The sequence below is a fragment of the Pinus tabuliformis genome, chromosome 6, assembly GCF_031772625.1.
Source record: "Pinus tabuliformis cultivar Carrire ecotype Pingquan chromosome 6, CPIR1, whole genome shotgun sequence".
NCBI classification, from domain to species: Eukaryota; Viridiplantae; Streptophyta; class Pinopsida; order Pinales; family Pinaceae; genus Pinus; species Pinus tabuliformis.
The window spans coordinates 1466768418-1466795403 of NC_142292.1; positions in this window are offsets into that span (position 1 = coordinate 1466768418).

The window sequence follows — 26986 nt, forward strand, 5'->3', positions numbered from 1 at the left end:
GACCATGCTGTGGCATCAAAGGCTTGGACATATTGGAGAAAAGGGCCTTTTAATACTTCATGGTAAAGGTGTGGTAGAAGGTATGAGTAATAGCTCTCTGGATTTTGATTTCTGTGAAAATTGTGTATATGGGAAGCAGAATCGTGTGAGTTTCCCCTCTGGTAGTAAGAGGGCGAAATAGATATTAGAGCTTGTGCACAGTGATGTGTTTGGACCTGTGAAGGTTCCATCACTGGGTAAGTTTGTGTACTATGTATCATCTATAGATGACTTCTCAAGGAATACATGGATATATTTCCTTAAGAAGAAATCTAAAGTCTTTGACAGGTTTAAAGAATTTAAGGCTTTGGTGGAAAACTAGACAGAGAAGAAGATAAAGGTGTTGAGGACAGATAACGATGGAGAGTTTTGCAGTAAGGAATTTGAAGAATTTTATAAGAAGTGTGGTATAGCACGGCAGAAGACTACTCCATATACATCTAAACAAAATGGAGTTGCAGAAATAATGAATAAGACGTTGATGGAAAGGGCAAGAAGCATGCTTAGTGGTGTCAGGTTAGGACAGGAATTTTGGGCAGAGGCAGTGCATACTGCATGTTACCTGGTCAATAGGTCACCTTCATCAGCATTGGAGGATAAGACTGTTATGCTCTTAACCTGCAAAGCAATACCCAAACATAGAATTTTCGAAGAAAAGATACCGAGAACACAGAATATGCGAAGAAAATATACCCAGAACACAGAATAGCAATGATTTTATTATTCAGAGAGAAATGTTCACAGGCGTCTTCGAGGGGGCAACCTCCAATAGAGCAGAGCTCGATTAAAAACAAGACATGATGCTCCTCACAGGGAGTCTCTATCCTTTATATATGACTCATACATGCAATACCATGGGCCAATATCGTGGGTTTTATTAATACCATCTATCTAATACTACCGCCCATTTACCATCTATCTAATACTACCGCCCATTTGCAACTAACTGTGGTCCCGTCATTAATTGCGGGTTAACCACTTACAAATATTAATATGGGCTTTATTGACTCTTGACTATGACGTGATCCCATGACATAAATAAGGGGGTTAGGGTGGGACCCTAACATGCCCTCCCCTTTAAGACTAGCCTTGTCCTCAAGGCTGAAGCTGTGGAAACTGCTGAAGAATAGTGGCTGGTTTGCAAGTTGCATCTTCCGGAGAGGTGTCTTTCGATTTGACGAGGACCTCCTTAAGCATGCGTCCGCACAGGTGCTTGTCTCGTGTGTCTAGAACCTGTTCAGGTTGAAGCCAGATTGACCCTTCTTCGTCCAATTCAGGTAGACTGGTTTGAACTCGGCAATTGTTCCCAATCACTTTCTTGAGGCATGATACATGGAAAACTGGGTGGATTTTTGTTGTAGGTGGCAAAGGCAACTTGTAAGCCACTTCTCCAATGCGCTGAAGTACTTGGTATGGTCCGTAGAATTTTGGAGAGAGCTTTTGACAACCCTTGTCTTTGAGTAATGTTTGCTTATATGGTTGCAGCCTCAAAAAAACCTAATCCCCTTCTTGAAATTGGCGCTCTGAGCGATGTTGGTCAGCCTGTTGCTTCATACGGTTCTGAGCTTAATGAAGATTCTCGCGCAGATGGGCAAGCATGGTTGCGCGGTGTTGTATGAGTTGATCCACGGCTTGTACTTTGGAGCACCTCGTGAGATAAGAAGTAGGGGAAGGTAGAAGTTGTCCATAGACTGCTTCATAGGGAGTCATTTTGGTGGTGGCATGATAGTTGGTGTTATACCACCATTCCGCCAGAGGTAACCACTATACCCAAAGGTGTTGTTTTTCTGAAGTGAAACACCTAAGGTAGGTTTCTAGACATTTGTTGACGGCTTCGGTTTGACCATCTGTTTGCGGATGATATGAAGTGCTGAGTTTGAGTTGAGTGCCTTGTATTCTGAAGAGATCCTGCCAAAAATTACTGGTGAAGATTGGGTCGCGGTCGGACACAATAGAAGTGGGCATGCCATGCAATTTGAAGATCTGATCCATGAAAGTTTGAGCAACCAAAGTGGGTGTGAATGGTTGGGGTAGGGCGCAGAAATGAGCATACTTCGACAGTCGGTCCACAACCACCATGATGACTGACTTGTTCCCAGACTTTGGAAGACCTGTAATGAAATCCATGGAGACCTCCGTCCAAATTGACGCCGGAATGGGCAATGGTTGTAATGTGCCGGTGTGTTGACAGTTTCCCCTTTGTGGCATTGACAGACGTCACATTCTGCTACGAAAGTAAGGATGTCCTGTTTCATGCCGGCCCAAAAAATGGATCTTCTAGTGCGAGCATATGTCTTCTGAAAGCCCGAATGTCCTGCAATGGGAGATGAGTGCAATTCTGCCAAAATACGACTTTTGGGGGTGGATGTTGGTGATATGACGACTCTGTCCTTGTAGCGAAGAATATCATTCTGCCACGAGTAGCCCTTGCTGGAATTAGGATCTACCTGCAATTGAGAAATGAGTTGGGAGAGCCCGGGATGTGAAAACCATTCCCTGCGAGCCTCTTCAATCCAGTCTGGAATGGGGAGGGAAATTGCGAGCAGAGTACTTTCCTCCTCAAATTGGCGCAACAATGCATCTGCTACCCTGTTGTGTTTCCCTTTCTTGTAAATGATCTCATAATCATATCCCAGCATTTTGGCTAACCATTTATTTTGTTATGGGGAAGATAAGTGTTGCTCCAAAAAATATTTAAGACTGTGATGATCTGTGCGGATTTGGAAACGTCGCCCCAACAAGTAAGGTCGCCAGGTCTCGACTGCATGTAAGATGGCCATCATTTCCTTCTCGTAGGTAGATTGGCCCAGATTCCTCCCACTTAGTTGTTGGCTGGTGAAGGCCAATGGTCGCCCTTCCTGCATTAAGACCGCTCAAATACCTGTTCCCGAAGCATCACATTCAATGAAAAATGATTTGGTGAAGTCTGGTAGTGCTAAGACAGGAGTGGAACACATGGCGGTTTTGAGAGTGGTAAATTCCTGTTGTGCTTCTTTGTTCCAGAAGAAGGAATTTTTCTTTAGGAGTTGCGTTAGGGGCTTCGCTATGCGGCCATAGTTGCGGACAAATTTACGATAATAGCCTGTGAGACCCAAAAATCCTCTCAATCTTTTCAAGGTCTTAGGTTGAGGCCATTCTTGCATTGCCTGGATCTTTTTTGGGTCCACCTTGACACCTTCACGCCCCACAATGTGGCCCAAATACTCAAGTTCTGAAAGCTGTCTTGGGAATGTCAACTTCCTTCATCCGAATTTGGTGGTAGCCTGAGCGAAGATCCAACTTAGTGAAGAATTGAGCCCCATTGAGTTCGTCCAGCAAATCGTCAACCACTTGGGATGGGAAATTTATCTTTGACTGTTAACTTATTGAGGGCCCTGAAGTCGGGACACATCCGCCACTCCCCATCTTTCTTGAGGACCATGACCACTGGAGATGAATAAGGACTAATGCTAGGACGAATGACACCTACTTCCAACAATTCATTGATGATTTTTTCTATTTCATTCTTTTGGGTGAACGGATATCTGTATGGCCGCACATTTGGGGGTTGGGCCCCTGGAACCAATGTGATGCTATGATCATGTTCCCCTCGTGAGGGTGGAAGCTCATGAGGCTTGTCAAAGACCGTCCGATGTTTATTTAAAATCTGTTGCATCTCAGGATGAATTGGCGGAGACATGGTGTCTACTACCTGGATGGCATTAAATTGAGCTACCACTCCATGATGGCCCTTTTTTAACAATTTTTCCATCCTATGCGAGCTGATGATAGAGGGGGCTCCCGCCTGTAGTCCACGGAGGGTATGTGTGGAGTTGTTCTGCTTAAAACTCATATATAACTCCTGGAAATCCATTGTGATTGGCCCAAGAGTGCGGAGCCATTCCGCGCCTAGGACAATGTTGCAACCCCCCATGTGTATTGCAAACATGTTGGTTTTCAATTGATAATCCCCCATTTGAATTTTGACATTTTCACAGCGACCTTCACATTTCATTGTGCCCCCATCTGCAATCTGGACTTGGAAGTTAGAAACTGCCCGAACGAAACAATGTGCTGCTTCAACGATCTTTTGGTGGATGAAATTATGGGTACTTCCACTATCAATCAAGACTACTACTGGGCGATGTTTAAGAAAACCCCTGATTTTGAGAGTTTGAGGGGAAGAAATTCCTGCCAATGCATTTAGCGAAATAATTGGTTCATCAGATACAATCTCCTTTTGGTTATCTTCTTCGATCGCCTCCGGTTCCTCAAGTGGTGGATCTTCCTCGGTGGAGCTATAGTCAGTGGCATCTATTTGAAAAAACTTGTGCTCTTTTCATTTATGACCCGGGGAATATTTTTCATCACAGTAGTAACATAGTCCTTGCTTCCTTCTTTCGGCCATTTCCGCAGGTGACACCTTTTGAATCTTAAGTGTCTGAGTCATATTGGGAGCCTGTGAGGGACAACCTTTAGCGGGGAAGTTGGGGCAGCTGGATTGGGCTGTTAATGCACGTTCCACCTTACGGGCTACCTGGCAAGCCTCTGTCCATGTGGGAGGGTGGTGGAGTAGAACCTGAGCTTTGATGGCTTCTTTAAGACCGCTGATAAAGCATTCCATGTAGAACTCATCTGTGAGACCCTTAGTGCGGAAGGCTAAGGCTTCAAAAGCAGTAATATATTCCTCCACTGTACCCGTCTGTCGGAGCTTAGTGAGACGCCCCAAAAAAGAGTCTTCCTGTTCAAAGCGACTGCGAAGAGTTTTGGCAAATTGGGCCCAATTCTGAAAATGTCCATTGCAACGCTGATGCCATTCCTTCCATTGCCATCGTTCATTGTCCAAGTACATGGTGCCCACCATAAGCTTAGTCCCCTCATCTGTGATATGATTCAATTGGAAATACTGCTCCATTTGTGCTAGCCATGCGGACGTGTGAGAACCGTCAAATTTATGCATATCCAACTTGGGAGGTCGCTGACTGGGTGGTGGATGGGAGTGCCAGACGTGATGAGAGTGGCTAGACTCACCCTCATGGTATTCATGGCCATTATATGCCTCCTCGTGGGCTGGCTCCTTGCCCTTTGGGAGTGCATCCTGTATCTGGTTACTTATTCCTTTAAGCTCAAGTTGTATCTGGTTACTCATTCCTTTAAGCTCAAGTTCGATATTGTTCATCGCAGTTTGGAGGGAGTGCACATGGTTTTCAATTTTTTCGATCCTTTCATTGGCCATCGCTTGAGCGCGAGTTTCTACCATACACCAACCTGATGAAAAATTGGGACCACCTAAAAATTTTTACTAAGAAATTGAATGGTACCACCTTGCTCAGCTCGTCGTCCTGATACTGATGGGCTAGGTCACCAATAAGCGCCCCGGAAGATCTCAGACTTTTTTTTTTTTTTTTGGAAAACTCCTAACGGAGTTTTACTCCTCCCTGATCAATACTGCAGTCGCCAAATCCTCAAAATGTCAATGTTGCCAAAAGTCCTGCGAAAATTATATCCAGGTACAGGAACCCTTCACAACTACTCCGATCTGGTGGATCTGAGAGATCTGAATGGTGGAACAACTGCTGCTGCTGATCTGGAATATCTGATCTGGTGGGTCTGAGAGATCGGAATGGTGGAACAACTGCTGCTGCTGATCTGGAATAGATTATGTGTGATCCCCCGATAGAAAGGGAACTATGGTCTTGGGGAGTGTCAAGTGCTACAGATCGCAATATACATAAGGGTCTGACAGTAGTACTCGGCCCAATGTTTCAGGGCTCTAACTAAGGAGGATCGACTATACCCTTAGCCGTACAACCCAACTACCTTATCATACGGGCGAGTAATCTCTCCGAGTGTTGTTCTCGGTGTACTGTAGCCACAAGACGGCCGAAGGTTTATCTATGGCGAGGTTTCAAGGGAGCTAGGGGGCTTCCTATATACCCAGAGGGTACGTGGAAGACAGTCAGTGCACGGTTCTGTCTAATGCGCTACTACTCGAAGGGGTACCCACAGGGGTTACAAGGGAGTCCAACAGACGTGACCACCTCTTGTATTTCCTGCGTGCATGCCTCCCCAAATCTGCAGGTTTATGCGCTTAACGACAGATCCCGTGGTTTAAAGACGACGGAACACGTCTCTAGCCAAAAAAAAATTGCTAAAATTTGGAGATCCCACCGAGCCCTGGAAAGTGCTCTGATACCACTTGTTATGCTCTTAACCTGCAAAGCAATACCCAAACATAGAATTTGCGAAGAAAAGATACCGAGAACACAGAATATGCGAAGAAAATATACCTAGAACACAGAATAGCAATGATTTTATTATTCAGAGAGAAATTTTCACAGGCCTCTTCGAGGGGGCAACCTCCAATAGAGCAGAGCTCGATTACAAAACAAGACACGATGCTCCTCGCAGGGAGTCTCTATCCTTTATATATGACTCATACATGCAATACCACGGGCCAATATCGTGGGTTTTATTAATACCATCTATCTAATACTACCGCCCATTTACCATCTATCTAATACTACCGCCCATTTGCAACTAACTGTGGTCCCGTCATTAATTGCGGGTTAACCACCTACAAATATTAATATGGGCTTTATTGACTCTTGACTATGACGTGATCCCATGACATAAATAAGGGGGTTAGGGTGGGACCCTAACATGCCCTCCCCCTTAAGACTAGCCTTGTCCTCAAGGCTAAAGCTGTGGAAACTGCTGAAGAATAGTGGCTGGTTCCCAAGTTGCATCTTCCGGAGAGGTGTCTTTCCATTTGACGAGGACCTCCTTAAGCATGCGGCCGCGCAGGTGCTTGTCTCGTGTGTCTAGAACCTGTTCAGGTTGAAGCTAGATTGACCCTTCTTCGTCCAATTCAGGTAGACTGGTTTGAACTCGGAAATTGTTCCCAATCACTTTCTTGAGGCACGATACATGGAAAACTGGGTGGATTTTTGCTGTAGGTGGCAAAGCCAACTTGTAAGCCACTTCTCCAATGCGCTGAAGTACTTGGTATGGTCCGTATAATTTTGGAGAGAGCTTTTGACAACCCTTGTCTTTGAGTGATGTTTGCTTATATGGTTGCAGCCTCAAAAAAACCTGATCCCCTTCTTGAAATTGGCGCTCTGAGCAATGTTGGTCAGCCTGTTGCTTCATACGCTTCTGAGCTTGATGAAGATTCTCGTGCAGATGGGCAAGCATGGTTGCGCGGTGTTGTAGGAGTTGATCCACGGCTTGTACTTTGGAGCACCCCATGAGATAAGAAGTAGGGGAAGGCGGAAGTTGTCCATAGACTGCTTCATAGGGAGTCATTTTGGTGGTGGCATGATAGTTGGTGTTATACCACCATTCCGCCAGAGGTAACCACTGTACCCAAAGGTGTTGTTTTTCTGAAGTGAAACACCTAAGGTAGGTTTCTAGACATTTGTTGATGGCTTCGGTTTGACCATCTGTTTGTGGATGATATGAAGTGCTGAGTTTGAGTTGAGTGCCTTGTATTCTGAAGAGCTCCTGCCAAAAATTACTGGTGAAGATTGGGTCGCGGTCGGACACAATAGAAGTGGGCATGCCATGCAATTTGAAGATCTGATCCATGAAAGTTTGAGCAACCAAAGTGGGTGTGAATGGTTGGGGTAGGGCGCAGAAATGAGCATACTTCGACAGTCGGTCCACAACCACCATGATGACTGACTTGTTCCCAGACTTTGGAAGACCTGTAATGAAATCCATGGAGACCTCCGTCCAAATTGACGCCGGAATGGGCAATGGTTGTAATGTGCCTGGTGTGTTGACGGTTTCCCTTTGTGGCGTTGACAAACGTCACATTCTGCTACGAAAGTAAGGATGTCCTGTTTCATGTCGGCCCAAAAAAAGGATCTTCTGGTGTGAGCATATGTCTTCTGAAAGCCCGAATGTCCTGCAATGGGAGATGAGTGCAATTCTGCCAAAATGCGACTTTTGAGGGTGGATGTTGGTGATATGACGACTCTGTCCTTGTAGCGAAGAATATCATTCTGCCACGAGTAGCCCTTGCTGGAATTAGGATCTACCTGCAATTGAGAAATGAGTTGGGAGAGCCCGGGATGTGAAAACCATTCCCTGCGAGCCTCTTCAATCCAGTCTGGAATGGGTAGGGAAATTGCGAGCAGAGTACTTTCCTCCTCAAATTGGCGCGACAATGCATCTGCTACCCTATTGTCTTTCCCTTTCTTGTAAATGATCTCATAATCATATCCCAGCATTTTGGCTAACCATTTATTTTGTTGTGGGGAAGATAGGCGTTGCTCCAAAAAATATTTAAGACTGTGATGATCTGTGCGGATTTGGAAACGTCGCCCCAACAAGTAAGGTCGCCAGGTCTCGACTGCATGTAAGATGGCCATCATTTCCTTCTCGTAGGTAGATTGGCCCAGATTCATCCCACTTAGTTGTTGGCTGGTGAAGGCCAATGGTCGCCCTTCCTGCATTAAGACCACTCAAATACCTGTTCCCGAAGCATCACATTCAATGACAAATGATTTGGTGAAGTCCGGTAGTGCTAAGACAGGAGTGGAACACATGGCGGTTTTGAGAGCGGTAAATGCCTGTTGTGCTTCTTCGTTCCAGAAGAAGGAATTTTTCTTTAGGAGTTGCGTTAGGGGCTTCGCTATGCAGCCATAGTTGCGGACAAATTTACGATAACAGCCTGTGAGACCCAAAAATCCTCTCAAGCTTTTCAAGGTCTTAGGTTGAGGCCATTCTTGCATTACCTGGATCTTTTTTGGGTCCACCTTGACACCTTCACGCCCCACAATGTGGCCCAAATACTCAACTTCTTCCATGCCAAACGAACACTTAGACATCTTGACAAATAATTTATGCGTGCGGAGCAGTTGCAAGAGTAGATCTACATGCTGAAGATGTGCCGCCCAAGTGCCACTATAGATGAGGATGCCATCGAAGAAGACAAGGACAAATTTTCTGAGATATGGTTTGAGGAGGTGATTCATAAGGCTTTGAAAAGTAGAGGGGGCATTACAGAGACCAAATGGCATGACCAAGAACTCATAATGGCCTTCATGAGTTCTGAAAGCTGTCTTGGGAATGTCGACTTCCTTCATGCGAATTTGGTGGTAGCCTGAGCGAAGATCCAACTTAGTGAAGAATTGAGCCCCATTGAGTTCGTCCAGCAAATCGTCAACCACTGGGATGGGAAATTTATCTTTGACTGTTAACTTATTGAGGGCCCTGAAGTCGGGACACATCTGCCACTCCCCATCTTTCTTGAGGACCATGACCACTGGAGATGAATAAGGACTAATGTTGGGACGAATGACACCTGCTTCCAACAATTCCTTGATGATTTTTTCTATTTCATTCTTTTGGGTGAACGAATATCTGTATGGCCGCACATTTGGGGGTTGGGCCCCTGGAACCAATGTGATGCTATGATCATGTTCCCCTCGCGAGGGTGGAAGCTCATGAGGCTTGTCAAAGACCGTCCGATGTTTATTTAAAATCTGTTGCATCTCAGGATGAATTGGCGGAGACATGGTGTCTACTACCTGGATGGCATTAAATTGAGCTACCACTCCATGATGGCCCTTTTTTAACAATTTTTCCATCCTATGCGAGCTGATGATAGAGGGGGCTCCCGCCTGTAGTCCACGGAGGGTATGTGTGGAGTTGTTCTGCTTAAAACTCATATATAACTCCTGGAAATCCATTGTGATTGGCCCAAGAGTGCGGAGCCATTCCGCGCCTAGGACAATGTCGCAACCCCCCATGTGTATTGCAAACATGTGGGTTTTAAATTGATAATCCCCCATTTGAATTTTGACATTTTCACAGCGACCTTCACATTTCATTGTGCCCCCATCTGCAATCTGGACTTGGAAGTTAGAAACTGCCCGAACGAAACAATGTGCTGCTTCAGCGATCTTTTGGTGGATGAAATTATGGGTACTTCCACTATCAATCAAGACTACTACTGGGCGATGTTTAAGAAAACCCCTGATTTTGAGAGTTTGAGGGGAAGAAATTCCTGCCAATGCATTTAGCGAAATAATTGGTTCATCAGATACAATCTCCTTTTGGTTATCTTCTTCGATCGCCTCTGGTTCCTCAAGTGGTGGATCTTCCTCGGTGGAGCTGTAGTCAGTGGCATCTATTTGAAAAAACTTGTGCTCTTTTCATTTATGACCCGGGGAATATTTTTCATCACAGTAGTAACATAGTCCTTGCTTCCTTCTTTCGGCCATTTCCGCAGGTGACACCTTTTGAATCTTAAGTGTCTGAGTCATATTGGGAGCCTGTGAGGGACGACCTTTAGCGGGGAAGTTGGGGCGGCTGGATTAGGCTGTTAATGCACGTTCCACCTTACGGGCTACCTGGCAAGCCTCTGTCCATGTGGGAGGGTGGTGGAGTAGAACCTGAACTTTGATGGCTTCTTTAAGACCGCTGATAAAGCATTCCATGTAGAAATCATCTGTGAGACCCTTAGTGCGGAAGGCTAAGGCTTCAAAAGTAGTAATATATTCCTCGACTGTACCCGTCTGTCGGAGCTTAGTGAGACGCCCCAAAAAAGAGTCTTCCTGTTCAAAGCGACTGCGAAGAGTTTTGGCAAATTGGGCCCAATTCTGAAAATGTCCATTGCAACGTTGATGCCATTCCTTCCATTGCCATCGTTCATTGTCCAAGTACATGGTGCCCACCATAAGCTTAGTCCCCTCATCTGTGATATGATTCAATTGGAAATAATGCTACATTTGTGCTAGCCATGCGGACGTGTGAGAACCGTCAAATTTATGCATATCCAACTTGGGAGGTCGCTGACTGGGTGGTGGATGGGAGTGCCAGACGTGATGAGAGTGGCTAGACTCACCCTCATGGTATTCATGGCCATTATACGCCTCCTCGTGGGCTGGCTCCTTGCCCTTTGGGAGTGCATCCTGTATCTGGTTACTTATTCCTTTAAGCTCAAGTTGTATCTGGTTACTCATTCCTTTAAGCTCAAGTTCGATATTGTTCACCGCAGTTTGGAGGGAGTGCACATGGTTTTCAATTTTGTCGATCCTTTCATTGGCCATCACTTGAGCGCGAGTTTCTACCATACACCAACCTGATGAAAAATTGGGACCGCCTAAAAATTTTTACTAAGAAATTGAATGGTACCACCTTGCTCAGCTCGTCGTCCTGATACTGATGGGCTAGGTCACCAATAAGCGCCCCGGAAGATCTCAGACTTTTTTTTTTTTTTGGAAAACTCCTAACGGAGTTTTACTCCTTCCTGATCAATACTGCAGTCGCCAAATCCTCAAAATGTCAATGCCGCCAAAAGTCCTGCAAAAATTATATCCAGGTACAGGAACCCTTCACAACTACTCCGATCTGGTGGATCTGAGAGATCTGAATGGTGGAACAACTGCTGCTGCTGATCTAGAATATCCGATCTGGTGGGTCTGAGAGATCGGAATGGTGGAACAACTGCTGCTGCTGATCTGGAATAGATGATGTGTGATCCCCCGATAGAAAGGGAACTATGGTCTTGGGGAGTGTCAAGTGCTACAGATCGCAATATACATAAGGGTCTGACAGTAGTACTCGGCCCAATGTTTCAGGGCTCTAACTAAGGAGGATCGACCGTACCCTTAGCCGTACAACCCGACTACCCTATCGTACGGGCGAGTAATCTCTCCGAGTGCTGTTCTCGGTGTACTGTAGCCACAAGACGGCCGAAGGTTTATCTATGGCGAGGTTTCAAGGGAGCTAGGGGGCTTCCTATATACCCAGAGGGTACATGGAAGACAATCCGTGCGCGGTTCTGTCTAATGCGCTACTACTCGAAGTGGTACCCACAGGGGTTACAAGGGAGTCCAACAGACGTGACCACCTCTTGTATTTCCTGCGTGCATGCCTCCCCAAATCCGCAGGTTTATGCGCTTAACGACAGATCCCGTGGTTTAAAGACGTCGGAACACGTCTCTAGCCAAAAAAATTTTGCTAAAATTTGGAGATCCCACCGAGCCCTGGAAAGTGCTCTGATACCACTTGTTATGCTCTTAACCTGCAAAGCAATACCCAAACATAGAATTTGCGAAGAAAAGATACCGAGAACACAGAATATGCGAAGAAAATATACCTAGAACACATAATAGCAATGATTTTATTATTCAGAGAGAAATGTTCACAGGCCTCTTCGAGGGGGCAACCTCCAATAGAGCAGAGCTCGATTACAAAGCAAGAAACGATGCTCCTCGCAGGGAGTCTCTATCCTTTATATATGACTCATACATGCAATACCACAGGCCAATATCGTGGGTTTTATTAATACCATCTATCTAATACTACCGCCCATTTGCAACTAACTGTGGTCCCGTCATTAATTGCGGGTTAACCACTTACAAATATTAATATGGGCTTTATTGACTCTTGACTATGACGTGATCCCATGACATAAATAAGGGGGTTAGGGTGGGACCCTAACAAAGACTCCACAAGAGTTATGGACTGGTAAGAAACCCTCTCTTTCACATATGAGGGTATTTGGATGTGATGCATATGTACATGTTCCAGAGGAGAAACGAACCAAGTTGGATAGTAAATCTGAAAAGTGCATCTTTATTGGGTATAAGGATGGTTTGAAGGATTATAAGCTTTGGAACCCAGTCACACGGAAGGTTGTGTACAGCCGAGATGTGGTGTTCAGAGAGGTAAAAGATGTTATTAAACATGAATTCCAACCAAAGGAACCTGAGAAGATAGAGTTTGAGCTTAAGGAGGAAGAATCAGACTCTACAGCAGAGGAGGAATCAAAAGATGAAGAGCCACAAACTCCGAGTGTGAGAAGATCAGTTTGAGAAAGAAGACAGCCAAAAATATATAGTCCATCTGCTTTCTATTCAAATTTTTCTTTATCTATTACTGACGATGATCCCAAAACTGTGAAGGAAGCAATAGATTCAGAGGATGGCAAACTCTAGAAAGAGTCCATGGTTGATGAAATGGAATCTTTGCAAAAAAATGAGGCTTGGGATCTGGTGGAGTTGCCGGCTGGAAGGAAACCCATTGGCAGCAAATGGGTGTTCAAGAAGAAGACAAATGCAAAAGGAAAGGTGGAGAAATACAAAGCTCGGTTGGTAGAAAAAGGTTATTCCCAGGTGCCGAGAATTGATTTTGGTGATAGTTTTTCTCCTGTTGCAAAGGTAACTTCTATTAGATTACTTTTATCTGTTGCTACTATTTTTTATTTTGAGGTAGAACAGATGGATGTGAAGAAAACATTTCTTCACAGGGATCTAGAAGAGGAAATATACATGAAGCAACCTAAAGGCTTTGCGGTGAAGGGTAAGAAAGAACTGGTATGCAAGTTAAAGAAGTCTCTGTATGGGTTAGAACAGTCACCAAGGATGTGGTATCATAAATTTGATACATTTATACGGGGACTTGGCTTCACCAGAAGCAAAGTAGATCATTGTGTGTATTTTAAATTAATTGGTGACTGTGTTATTTATCTAGTCTTGTATGTGGATGATATGTTGCTGGTTGGAAATGACAAAGATATTATCCAGGATTGAAGACCCAATTGTCCTCCAAATTCGACATGAAAGAACTTGGTGCTGCAAACTACATTTTGGGCATGGAAATTAAAAGAGACCGGGAAAAGAGGAAGCTCTGGTTAAACTAGAGGAAGTATGTCGAAACAATATTGTAGAGGTTTAGTATGCAGGATAGTAAACCGGTTGTTATAGACATTTTTGTGCCTTACAGCTATAAGCATGAAATGTACATAATCTAAGGGATCCAAAGTCCCTAAACATGTTTTTCCTACCCCTAGAGGAACAAGGCTAACAAACCACAGCAATTCACAGAAGTTCTCCACCAGAAACTGCTCAAAAACAAGTCAATTCAGGATCAATTCAGTGGCTCCACTAGCTGTCTGCGCTGAATGTCAAAGCCAACACTGGCTACCTGCGCTGAGCGAGAGTTGACATATGGCAAGTTCATTCCAAGAGGTGTCAAGACCCAGGAAGCTTCCATAATCTTCCTCAATGACACTTGCCTCAGTGAATTCGACTGGTGATGAGTAAGAGGTTCCTAATCTCCAAGTGGAAGCAAGAACCTCCAAGTGGAATCAAGAACTGACAGAGGGAGAGGACACTAGTCAGATCTCAAGCTGACTCATCCTCTCTCCAAACATCTATATATGGATCTCTCCTCCATGAGATCTGGAGGCTAGAATTTTGTTATTGCAAAGAATTGCTGTTGGTTTGAGATTGGAATCATTGGGTGCTTAATGCTTTGAAGGGGGTGAAGATAGGAATTCCATTTGCTGGGAAGGAGATGCTGGATTGGAGCCCTCCGGGTTGTATCTCTTCTTGAACCTTGTTATTCATCAATAAAGCTATCTTGTTTTCTCCTATATACTGATGTATCTTTGATGTATGATTGCATTAGTATGTTTGGTTTATTTCTAATCTTGAACTAGTTATGAATATGAATCCATGTCTTGTGTAGTGTTCTCTTCTTGTGATCTTGCAGAAACCTCTTGAAGCTGGGCGAGCGAGAAGGCAAGTAGCTGGGAACCCTCAAAGAGAAGAGAGACTGGATCGAGGGACAAACGGAAGACATCGGTTAGCCCATCTATCTCTCTTCATTCTTAATTCATAAAGGAAGAATACTAGAATAGCTGTCTCTGTTTGTTGCTAAGGCACTGTCACACCTTAGGTGGATAGGATCGTCCTGCATAGGCATTTTTCCCCACAACAAATTGGCGACTCCACTGGGGAAATTTGTTTAGTCATTTTATTTGTGTTTCTATCATTGTTTGTTTCATAGAATCGACAGCAACAATCGAACTGCATCTGCTATTCTCAGATGCAAAGTAGACAGTTGCTGCTTTGATCCAATCACTGGACTTGTCTATGATCTGAACAATGGACTCACAAATGATTTGATGATCCTTTGTGATAGATCTTAGTACTCCCTCAAAGCATCCCTTTGATTGCACCTTGCTTGTTGCTTTTATTTGGCCTGAAACAGTAGATTAATCAGCAATCTGTGACCCAGAACCCAGTGAGAAACGAGAGTTTCTCCTTCAGCGCGACCCCTGTGAAGAGTTTCTACATTTCAACGCAGGTCCCCTGAAGGCTACCTACGCTGAATGTCAAAACCCTTGTGTTGAGGTTGCGCTGAACCAGTTTGGCCTTGTGCAGCTGGGGTTCTCTGCTCTGTTTTGCCTTGTTTTGATCTCTGATTTTTGCAGCCTGTAACCAGCATAAGTACCAGTCTTATAACTCCTTTTCTCTGCTTAAATTCCGCCTCCTTTTGTACAAAAAGACTGTGAGTGTTTTTATGTGTTTGTGGCGTCATTTACAGTTTTCCTTTGCAAGAGTGAAATAGTCATCCTGTAGCCCTTGATTCAGATCTGTTGATTGTGATCTTAGGAGAGAGTTCATTGGCTGTTTACAGTTGATTATACATTTACTTTTGCTTTTGGTTTGATTTTGTCTCTTTTAAGTGTCAAAACAAATCTTCATTTCGAAAATCGTTAAGTGTTGTAATCTCTTCTACCCTCTCTGATTTCGAAAAAAGTAAACTTGTTTGTATTGGTCATTTAAAAGCAAATTCAAAGTTGTACAAAAAGCTTTCTTTGTAGGCATCAATACTAAGAAAGAGGAAAACAAACACCTGCATTGTGCATTTGCATTTTGATAGTTTGCATGTTTGATATTAGGAAAAGTGCATTAGAGTGTGTTGATTGCTCTTTGAGAAAAGATGGTGTCTTTCTTTTCCCTTAGTAGCTAGGATTTTCAAAGTTGAAAAGATATAAAGCTTGCTTATCATCTTTAGACTGCATTTAGGAATTGTATCATACATCTCGTGGTGAACCTCAAAAGGCAAACTTCTAAAAGGATCAACCTAAAATAAATTGAATGAACTTAACAATGCTTTGCAACATAACGCACAACATAGAGGTCTAGGCTAGAGACGTGTTCCGGCGTCGTAAAGCCTGGTGACTGTCGATCTCGTTGATGGTGGGTGATTCCTCCTGAGGGAAGATAGCGCCAGTACGGATTGTGCTCCCACGTACCGTCGCTTATATATTGGGAGACCCCTATAGGCTTAAAACCTTTATCCTTAGGAAGCCGTGTCGGCCGCCCTACTGATCGCAATGCACTGAACACAGCATTCAGGAAGATCGACTGCCCGTACCCTAAAAAGTATTCTGCGGTTTTGCGAAAAGTTTGGCACACCCTCTGCCTAGAACTCCAGAGTAGTTTCTTTTGGCCTTTTTCAGACTCTATAACAGAAAAAGTCCATCCGAGCATTTGTCACTTCGGGCTCGTTAAAACATCGAAGGAGACTAGAGTCATCTTTAGCTTTTTCTCGACTCTTTAAAAGTGAAAAAGCAAGTTGTGTCTAAAAGCGTCTAAAAAATTCATTTAATTCGGAAACACACTTTCCCCTTTTGTATTTTGGTTGATCGAGTAATCTGAAATCGTGGAAGAAAGTCAATTGAAACCCCGTCGTTCGCGGAGGCTTACGAGTCAACCGTCTTTGTCTCCGGAATCGAAAACAGTACGGACAAAGCGAACTCGTTTAACCGGTTCGAAATCTCCTATCAAAGTTAGAACAAGTGTTCCAACAACATCTGAGATTCCAATTACTCCAAACATTTCTGGAAACCCTGCCTCTATAGAAGAAGTTCAACAGCCACAGAGGGACAATAATACTGATCCTAGTCTGGGAGCAAATACTTGCGTTACTGAACCAATTCCATCTGTAACCGGTTCGAAGAGTCTTGCTCCTCAAACCACTGTCGTTGTCGATTCAACCCCTTCTTCGGCAGCAGAAATATTTTACGGACCTGACGGTCTTCCTCTTCCACCTGGTTTGATTGCGATAGAGGAAATTGTAGAAGATCCGCAAGCAAGTACTCCAACTCATTTTGGAGTAGGAGTCACTCTATTTCCTTCTACATCAAAAGTTAGTCTATCACCAGTGGAAGTTCCTGTAGAATCGCTAGGAAATCTATTCGATAGACTCAAGATGTCTGAACAACAGTCAACATCTAGGACTGTGTCGAATGACACAGCGACAGCAGAACTCCCTGCCATCACTCCGACAATGTTTGTTGGCGTACCATCTGTCCCAACTAGCTCACAACCGCTAGAAGGAGTCCACCCAGGAACTATTTCGACAGTGTGGTCTGTTCCAGTTTGTTCCTCCGGAATAATATCCGGCAACTCTTATGTTGAAACTCACCAGATTGATCCATTTGGAGGTCAATTTGGGCAATCTAGTCCCCGAGGACAAACAATCCCCTTGAGTTCCGGATTGCTACCGTATGGGGGGCAGTATGCCCTTTCATTACCCCCTCCGGGAGGGTATCCATACGGGAGTTCACAACAGTATTCAGGTTATACTGGAGTTACATCAAGTGGTTGGGTACCTATGATGCCTCAACAACCAAGGGTTGTGTATTCTATGCAACAATGTGTACCTATGTCGAACATCCCGACCACACCAGCTATTGTGACAGTGTCGCAAGTTCAAACGTTGCCTGTTGTATGTCAACCTCATATTTCTCAGGTTGTAATGCAACAGCCCCTTGACCCTGTGACTCAACCACAATCGCCTACTGGTGGGGCGACACAGGTCCAAACGGGTACAATTACCCCACACCTTGGTCCAACGGTTAGTATAGCGCAACAGAACATGGCTTCGCAACCATGGTTGGTGCAATACCAACAACCACAATTCCAGCAAGTGTACCAAGGTTCTGAGCAGCAGATCTTTGCGAACAGTGGACAACCGTATATTCAGAACGGTCAAAATCAACCACTTTATAGTCCACCAACCGTATCAGTCATACCAACATCAGTTGCATTATGCTGGTATGCAAAGGCCCACTGCTCAGGCAATTCCATCGTACCCTGGGTATGCTTCACCTAACCTGAATCAACAGTTACCATTCGTGGCGACTTTAGAGTTACCTGATTTACACCGGTTAACAAACGATCCAATTGCTTACGCCCCTTGGTGGCCAACGATTCCTCACAAACTTCCATCGGACATTCCTAAATTTAATGGAAATCCAGGTGAAGACCCATCGAATCACGTGATGACTTTTCATCTGTGGTGTTCATCAAACACCTTAAACGATGATTCGATAAGGCTTCGCCTCTTTCAGAGGACGTTAACTGGTCCAGCGGCAAAATGGTATATTGAATTGCCTAGAGCTTCGTTCAACAACTTCAGTACCTTAGCCATGACTTTCTTAACCCATTTTCAATTACCGATAAGGTATGAAATGGGAACGGAACTCCTAACCAACTTCAAACAGACAACGACCACTCACATATCCGATCATATACATGAGTGGCGACGTCGTCGTAGGATGGTAAAAACGTACGTTCCTGATCAGCTATTAGCTGAATGGTTTATCAAATCCTTACTTCCTACAATCACGGAAGATGTGGCAAAGGGGGGAGTCGTAACGGAAGAGCAAGTCATCGCTTGTGCGCAATATCTGGACTTGGTCTATACTCAGTCTGGCACACTCTACGACAAAATACCTGATGCCCCTAGACTGGAATTCTCAATTCCTCCTCCTCCTAAATCAAACAATGACTCTCATGCCATCGATGGCGTGATTGGCACGACAGACACGAAATCGACAAAGGCTACATCTACAAGGGCCCGTAATATTTCCAGTCAAAATGCAAATGAGGAACTTCTTGCCTCGGAAGTAAATGCTGCGTCGACCGACAAGGGCAAACAACTGAAGCGACCAGGGGGCAAGAAGAAAAAGAAAGGGAGAAAAAGGAAACCCCCTATGGGGTGTCATATATGCGATGAGGATCATTGGACGAGAGATTGTCCACATATAGCTGAAGTTAAGAAACTCTTTAAGAGTTCAAAAACCTCAGCAGTATTGACTGATCCGTTTCCAAGCCCGGGTACCAAACTGGTTGCTAATCAAAATGCTTCCCGATCCCAAGTGCTTATGTTGTCTATCTCAAAGCAACAAAATGATGCTTTGGCAAGGAATAAAGATTACGAGAATCCACAAGTGTCGAATAACAAGGCTAAAGATCAACCAAGTAGTTCGACAACAACTTCGACAGAAGTTGTGCCACCCATCATTCCTGAACCAATGATAAAGTCGCCAAAGGGAGGAGTACACAAATCAACATTTAATCCTCGTGCCAAAGTAGCACAGAATTATAATATAGTAGAGGACCTGGCCCAATCGCCGTCCTCTATGTCGACACTTGAGGTACCGCAAAATTGCCTCTCCCAAGAGCAAGCTTTATTATCAGCAATAGGTAGGATTGGCCCAAGGGATTCCAATCTTGTGGCCTTTGATCATAAAGGATATGAACCTCAGTTACCAGCTCAACTAGCTTTCCTTATTCAAGTGAAAGCCCTCAACAAAACTATTCATCGAACAATTATTGATGAGGGGGCATCAACGTGTATTATGTCGATGAGTTGCTGGAAGAATTTAGGCTCACCACCCTTGTCGAGATTGTCAACGACGTTAAAATCATTTGATGGACGATCATACACTCCATACGGGATTTTAAGTAACTTGCAAGTTGAACTAGGGGGCAAAACAGTAGGAATTGATGTTGAAGTAATTGATGGAAACCTCGATTACAACATCCTACTGGGAAGGCCCTGGATATATGTCATGGCCGCAGTTGTGTTGACCTACTTCAGGAAGATTGCATTTCCCTTTCAAGGAGGAATTACAGTCATCGACCAACAAAATTTCCTCCCCGACAGTTCACAAGTTACGGGAAGCATTCCAATGATCCATGGAAGCAATCATTCGCTTCAAAATATTGGAGTAGGTCTCCTAAAAGACCCTGCCTTAATGGGTACTTTTGCCCTACCGCCTGCAAGTAATCTGGCGGAAGTGGCCACAGTGGAAACCTACAATATGAAATCTTCTATATCTAATGGATTCGGAAGATTCCTAAACATTTTGTCAGCGTCGATCATCGCCCTAATAGAAATGCTGTAAATACAGTGGGCTCCGAGGACGGTTCTAATCTCGTGTCAACCTCATTAAAAAATGAAACAAGGAGTCATGAGGATAGTTCTTTTACTGTGTCAACCTCATTAAAAAATGAAACAATCTCCTTTCCAAATCTCAAAGGTAAACCTTCATTCCAACCACCAAGTTGAATACAATGAAGCTTGGGGGGCATGCACCTCGATTTGCGTTGTTATGCTGGGGGCATGCAAACTTAAGATCGAGCAGTTTTAGCACACAGTTCATGCTCGTTAAAAAATAAACGCAAGATCCGAGCAATTTTAGCGCATAGTTCATGCTCGTTAAAAAATAAACATAAGATCGAGCAAATGTTTCCACCCGCGTTTAAGCTCGTTAAAAAATGAACTATCCCGGTAAATAACCACTGTGAATGTAATATCATCAGCCATTAAAGCCTTGGTCGTGTTTGCACCGTCACCTCCACTTTTCATTGGCCGATCGTTCACCTCCATATGTTTGTTTACCCATTTTGAGGAACAGCTGCGAAGAGTGATTTCACCTAGCCATCCTTGTGACACTACCGTGATTGGAAAATTCCAACCTGTACCTGGAATCAGCTGCTAACCTGTTTCATCACTCGTTCCTCAAAAGACGAGTCTTCTTTAAGCTCTTTTCATCTGACTCGTAAAATATGAAAAGATTGCCGAGTCCTTGGCCTTCCAGCTCGTTAAAGGGACAGGAAGTGCTATCCCTCCTCTAGATTTTAATCTTTTTGGACCTGAGGGATTATTGCACAAAAAGATCGAGCGCTTGTTTTATTCGGCTCGTTAAAACTATCGAAAACTCATCCCTTCTGTATTGTTTTATACTTTTTCGGACTTAAGGGATTAGATGACGAAAAAGGACTTTTTGGAGTTAACTTTATGTACCTTTTCAGACTCTCTAAAAATGAAAAGGACCGAGTTATCCTTGTCGTTAGACTCGTTAAAATCATTAAATAGCGACAAACTTGTCTTTAGACGAGGACGAGTTTCACTATCGCTAGGCTCGTTAAAACATAGCGATGGGCTTGTCCGAAGGGCAGGTTATAGAACAAGCATATGTTATCCTCCTCAAGCTTGACAAAAATAAAGAGGTACTGGTCAGCAATGAATGGGGAAAAATTGGGAGAAACTCAAGAAAACTTTGATGGTAGCAAGTCGCTCTTGAACATGACACTTTTCCTCCGTACCACAATCGGGTTGGGTTGTTTCATTCACCGGTCACATCCATGGTCTTGCCATACCATCCATATTTGGGGTAATGCTATTGATCCATTGCATCAGTGTTGCCATATGTTCAAGAGAAGTCGTTCAGAAAAGTCAACCGTGTCCCATCCACTGCCATACATTATCCTTCATCCTTTCATGACCGCCACCCTGAATCATATGTCACAGATCGTTTTCACCTCCATCAAAATCATTACCTCCGTTCCGTGTCACTGATGTGGGATTCATTAAGGCCCTCCTTTGACGGATCGCTTCTTGTCGACATCAGTTCATTATCCAAGAAGTTGATCTAGGAACAACCCCTTCAGTACTTTGAAGCTTGCATGCCTCAATGGCAAGTTTCTCACTTTCGGCGATAGGTATACATCAATGACCTTCGACCGAAAGATTTTGCGTGGTGTTCGACGCCAAGTCCTTTATTCACACCACGTGATTTGTACTGCAGTACCTTGAGGGTAATTATCATTATCGGTGATTCCTCTCGCGCTTGTTAAGGGTTTACCTCATTGACCGGTAATCAAGCGATGTCTTTCCATTTTCGACTTCAGAACATTTCTCACATGGATCGACTTGTACTTAGAGTGAAGATCGAACGAGTTTGAAGACCCCGGATCTAGTTTCATCCATCCGGGTTGCGATATATATTCAGGAAAGATAAAGACATTGACATGTACATCATTGCAGCAGATAATCATCCTACTCAAAGGATGATAATTTCATCAAAATTATCAGTGTACCATCAGACGATTGTCTGTTCTATGTACAGAAAAATGAATTTATAAAGCTGAGCATGGGAATGCCCGCCTCAGCTAGATCATGAAAGCAGTATGAAAAATAATGTATTGTATTGTATCTTATTACAGGTCTCCTCCCAGCATTGGATGAACTTCAGATCCCCCTGATAAAGCATTTCACCCGATAAACAACCTCATACTTTAGGGGGCAACTGTTATAGACATTTTTGTGCCTTACAGCTATAAGCATGAAATGTCCATAATCTAAGGGATCCAAAGTCCCTAAACATGTTGTTCCTACCCCTAGAGGAACAAGGCTAACAAACCACAGCAATTCACAAAAGTTCTCCACCAGAAACTGCTCAAAAACAAGTCGATTCAGGATCAATTCAGTGGCTCCACTAGCTGTCTGCGCTGAATGTCAAAGCCAACACTGGCTACCTACGCTGAATGTCAAAGCCAACATTGGCTACCTGTGCTGAGCGAGAGTTGACATATGGCAAGTTCATTCCAAGAGGTGTCAAGACCCAGGAAGCTTCCAGAATCTTCCTCAATGACACTTGCCTCAGTGAATTCGACTGGTGATGAGTAAGAGGTTCCTAATCTCCAAGTGGAAGCAAGAACCTCCAAGTGGAATCAAGAACTGACAGAGGGAGGGGACACTAATCAGATCTCAAGCTGACTCATCCTCTCTCCAAACATCTATATATGGATCTCTCCTCCATGAGATCTGGAGGCTGGAATTTTGTTATTGCAAAGAATTGTTGTTGGTTTGAGATTGGAATCATTGGGTGCTTAATGCTTTGAAGGGGGTGAAGATAGGAATTCCATTTGCTGGGAAGGAGATGCTGGATTGGAGCCCTCCGGGTTGTATCTCTTCCTGAACCTTGTTATTCATCAATAAAGCTATCTTGGTTTCTCCTATATACTAATGTATCTTTGATGTATGATTGCATTAGTATGTTTGGTTTATTTCTAATCCTGAACTAGTTATGAATATGAATCCATGTCTTGTGTAGTGTTCTCTTCTTGTGATCTTGCAGAAACCTCTTGAAGCTAGGCGAGCGAGAAGGCAAGTAGCTGGGAACCCTAAAAGAGAAGAGAGACCGGATCGAGGGACAAACGGAAGACATCGGTTAGCCCATCTATCTCTCTTCATTCTTAATTCATAAAGGAAGAATACTAGAATAGCTGTCTCTGTTTGTTGCTAAGGCACTGTCACACCTTAGGTGGATAGGATCGTCCTGCATAGGCATTTTTCCCCACAACACTGGTGAAGGTTCCTATTCCTGTAGGTGTGAGGTTATCTGCTGAACAGTGTCCCAAGACACAAGAAGAGGAAAAGGGCATGTCTCGTTTTCCATATGCAAGTGTAGTCGGTAGCTTAATGTATGCAATGGTCTGTACTACACCAAACATTTCACATGCAGTGGGAGTATTGAGTAGGTTTATGTCAAAACCAGGGAAGGAGCACTGGACAACAGTGAAGCGGGTTTTCAAGTATTTGTGTGGAACTAATGATAATGGTTTGTGCTACCAAGGAATACCAAGATTGGATAGAGTTTTGGATATTCATGGCTTTGTTGATGCAAACTGGGCTGGAGATCTAGATTAGAGAAGATCTACAAGTGGGTATGTGTTTAACCTATTTGGAGGTGTAGTCAGTTGGATGAGTAAGAAACAATCCGTAGGGGCACTATCAACTACAAAGGCAGAATACATGGCAGCCACTCATGCAAGCAAGGAAGCAGTTTGGTTGCAGAGATTGTGTTCAAGTATGGGGTTAGTACAGGGAGCTATAAGGATAGACTATGACAACCAAAGTGAAATTTTCTTGGAAAAGAATCCTGCATATCATTCAAAGACAAAGCACATTGATGTTCAATATCACTTTGTGAGGGATATGATAGAAGACAAAAAGGTGTTGTTGGTAAAGGTGGACACTTTGAAGAATACTGCAGATGCATTGACAAAATCTGTGAGCTCTGAGAAGTTATCTTGGTGTAGAGAGACAATGGGCGTTTCAGGGCTGGAAAAATGACTAAGCTCTCTTGTGGCCCCCTGTGGAAAGAAAGCAAGAAGTGGGAGAATGTTGGGTTGTGTTATATTCTTTCCACGACTAACCCACGTAGTTAACCGAGGGGTTAGAGGGGGGGTAGAGCCCCCCTTCATTGCACCGATTATGTAGTGGTAGGGGGGGTCACAGGGGGTTTGAGGCGTACCAGTAACCCCACTTTATGGGGTCCGGGGTAGTGGCCCAGAAAATTTTGGTTTTGGACCCTATGTTAGGTTGGGCGGACCCACCTATGGTTTTGTGCATGATTTTGGATGCTTCGACATGCATAAATATGTATTATAACATTGAAAGGAACATAATGAAAAATCAAGCTGGTAGTCTTGGTTTTGGGATCCAGGGGAAAATCTCTATGTATATGTATTTTATGTGTTATGCTCTCGCGTTGTTTATTTTCTATGTTTTAGAATTCATATGCAGGTAATTTCTGTACGGGGTTAAAACCTTCATTTGGTTAAGAATGTTTTTTTTTGGGATGGCCTTAAATCTGATATTCAAAAGTTTGTGGCAAAATTTTTGGTTTGACAACAAAATTAAGTTGAGACAATTAAGAACCTGGGTTTGTTACAACTTTTATCCATTCCAAACCAACATTGGGAAGAGGTTTCACTCGATTTTATCACAGGTTTACCAAAGTCTGGAGGAAATACTGTCATCATGGTGGTAGTTGATATACTTACCAAGTATGCACACTTTGTGCATTATATCATGCATTCAAAGCTAGTATAGTTGCTACTGCGTTTATGGAAACAATTCAAAATCTACAAGGAAACCCAAAGATTATTGTAAGCCATAGAGATCTTATTTTCATTGGAAATTTTGGACATAATTTTTTTCTTGTTTGGGTACTCAATTAGCTCATAGCTCATCTTATCATCCTCAATCAGATGCACAAACTGATATATTGAACAAATTTTTGGAAGGATATCTTAGTTTGTTTGTATATGACGAACAAACGTAATGGGTCAAGGGTTTACCTCTGGACGAATGGTGGTATAACACTTCCTTCCATACTGCAACAAAAATGACCCCATTTATAGAACTTTATGGATATCATCCATCGTCCATCACATAATCCTTACGAGAAATTCTAAGGTTCAAGTAGTGGAAGATCACATCGAGCATCAACAATAAGTTCTCCAACTATTAAAGGATAACCTCACTTTGGAGAATAGTATGAAACAACATGGATATCAACATCGCAGTTAAAGTAGTTTTGATGTAGGCGATTGGGTATTTTTACGGCTACAACCATACAAACAAATTCCCCTCAGTCAAGTTAAGAAGGATAATAAATTATCACCAAAGTATTATGGTCCTTACAAGGTGTTGCAAAATATTGGTACTATGGAATACAAATTGGAGCTTCCTGCATCTTCCCGAGTTCACCTAGTTCTCCATGATTCATGCTTAAAGAAGGTTATAGGTGACAAGCTCCCAGTTCAAACAATATTGGAAGAACTTGATGAGGAAGGAAAAACCATATTGGTACCTGAAGCATTCACGGAAACAAGAACTCGACAACTATGAAATTGATCAATTTCAGAGTATCTCATCAAGCGGAAGAACTTACCCGCGGAAGATCCCATATGGGAGGATGAAAATTTTATACAGAAGCATCCATAACTACTCAAGCATTGAGTACAACACTTTTCTGAAGGAGAGGGGCATGTTAGGTCCCTATAATACTATTGTATTCCATCATTGTTATTGTCAGTGTAGCCCCCTTATTGTTATTGTTGTGCCCATGTAGTCCTCATATTGTTATTATTTTGCCCTAGAAAATCCCATTATTGTTTTTTTTTTGGTTGTGGTTCACGGATACCCTGGTTAACAGGTAGCACTACGTCCACGAAATAATCTGGGCTAATCGACCCCGAAGGGAATCTAGCCCCACGACCCACTAGCTAGGCCTGACCCCAAGGGCTTTGGGGAGAATGGACCCTATGACCTCCTCATGGCGAGGCACTGATTTTGACCAACTGAGCTAACCCTTGGGACTAAAGCCCACTATTGTTATTGTTATGCCCTTACATTCTTATTTTTATGTCAGCTATGATTATATTGTGAACCCCTAGGCTCCTATATATAAAAAGGAATTTTTTCATTCAAAGCATCCAAGAATTGTTCATTTTTGTAATGTAAAGGAGGTTTCCCCCTCAAAGAGGCTAATTTTGAAGTCATTGATCTATCTCTTCTTCTATTTTGTTAGTTGGTTGCATAACACTTCACACAAAGGCAATGTGGAGTATCTTCAAGTGGGGCTCAAAGGTACCAATCCAAGTAAATCAAGGTGGATTAAAATTGGGAAAGTGAAGGAATTGTACCCTCACTTACTTATTAAGTAAAAATAGACTTTTGGTGGCCCAAAAGCTTCCAGTCAGGAGGAGTTATCTAAGGGATTAAAAGTATGCTAAAAATAAAATTTCTCACAATCTCTCGAAACTAATGCCAAATTATAGATCTCATCATTTTGATTCCAAAAATGCTTGAATCACCTCAATCTGACGTTGCATGAGGACTTTATCACGTTTTGAATTTTTTGACAAATAACTAAAAAGTTAGCTTGGAGGGTTGACTGGGCAGACCATATGATAATGTGGCATGATTTTAGTTGGCTGAATGGGTGGTACGGTGGTCAGATGGGCCCATCCCCTAAATCCAATGACATGTTTCTAATGGAAGGTGAGTTTGTTTGGGGGCCAACCACAGGACACCACGTGGGCCAATGAAAATATGCCACGTGGCCCTATGGAACGCTGACACATGGCCCTATGGAAGACCGCCATGTAGTTTAGTATTTGGTGCCAAAATGTTGGTTTATGGATGGAGTGACCTCCACAAGGTTCGACCCCATAACCTCCCATGAAATAACCAACCACTATACCATTGTGCAACCATTGTTCCT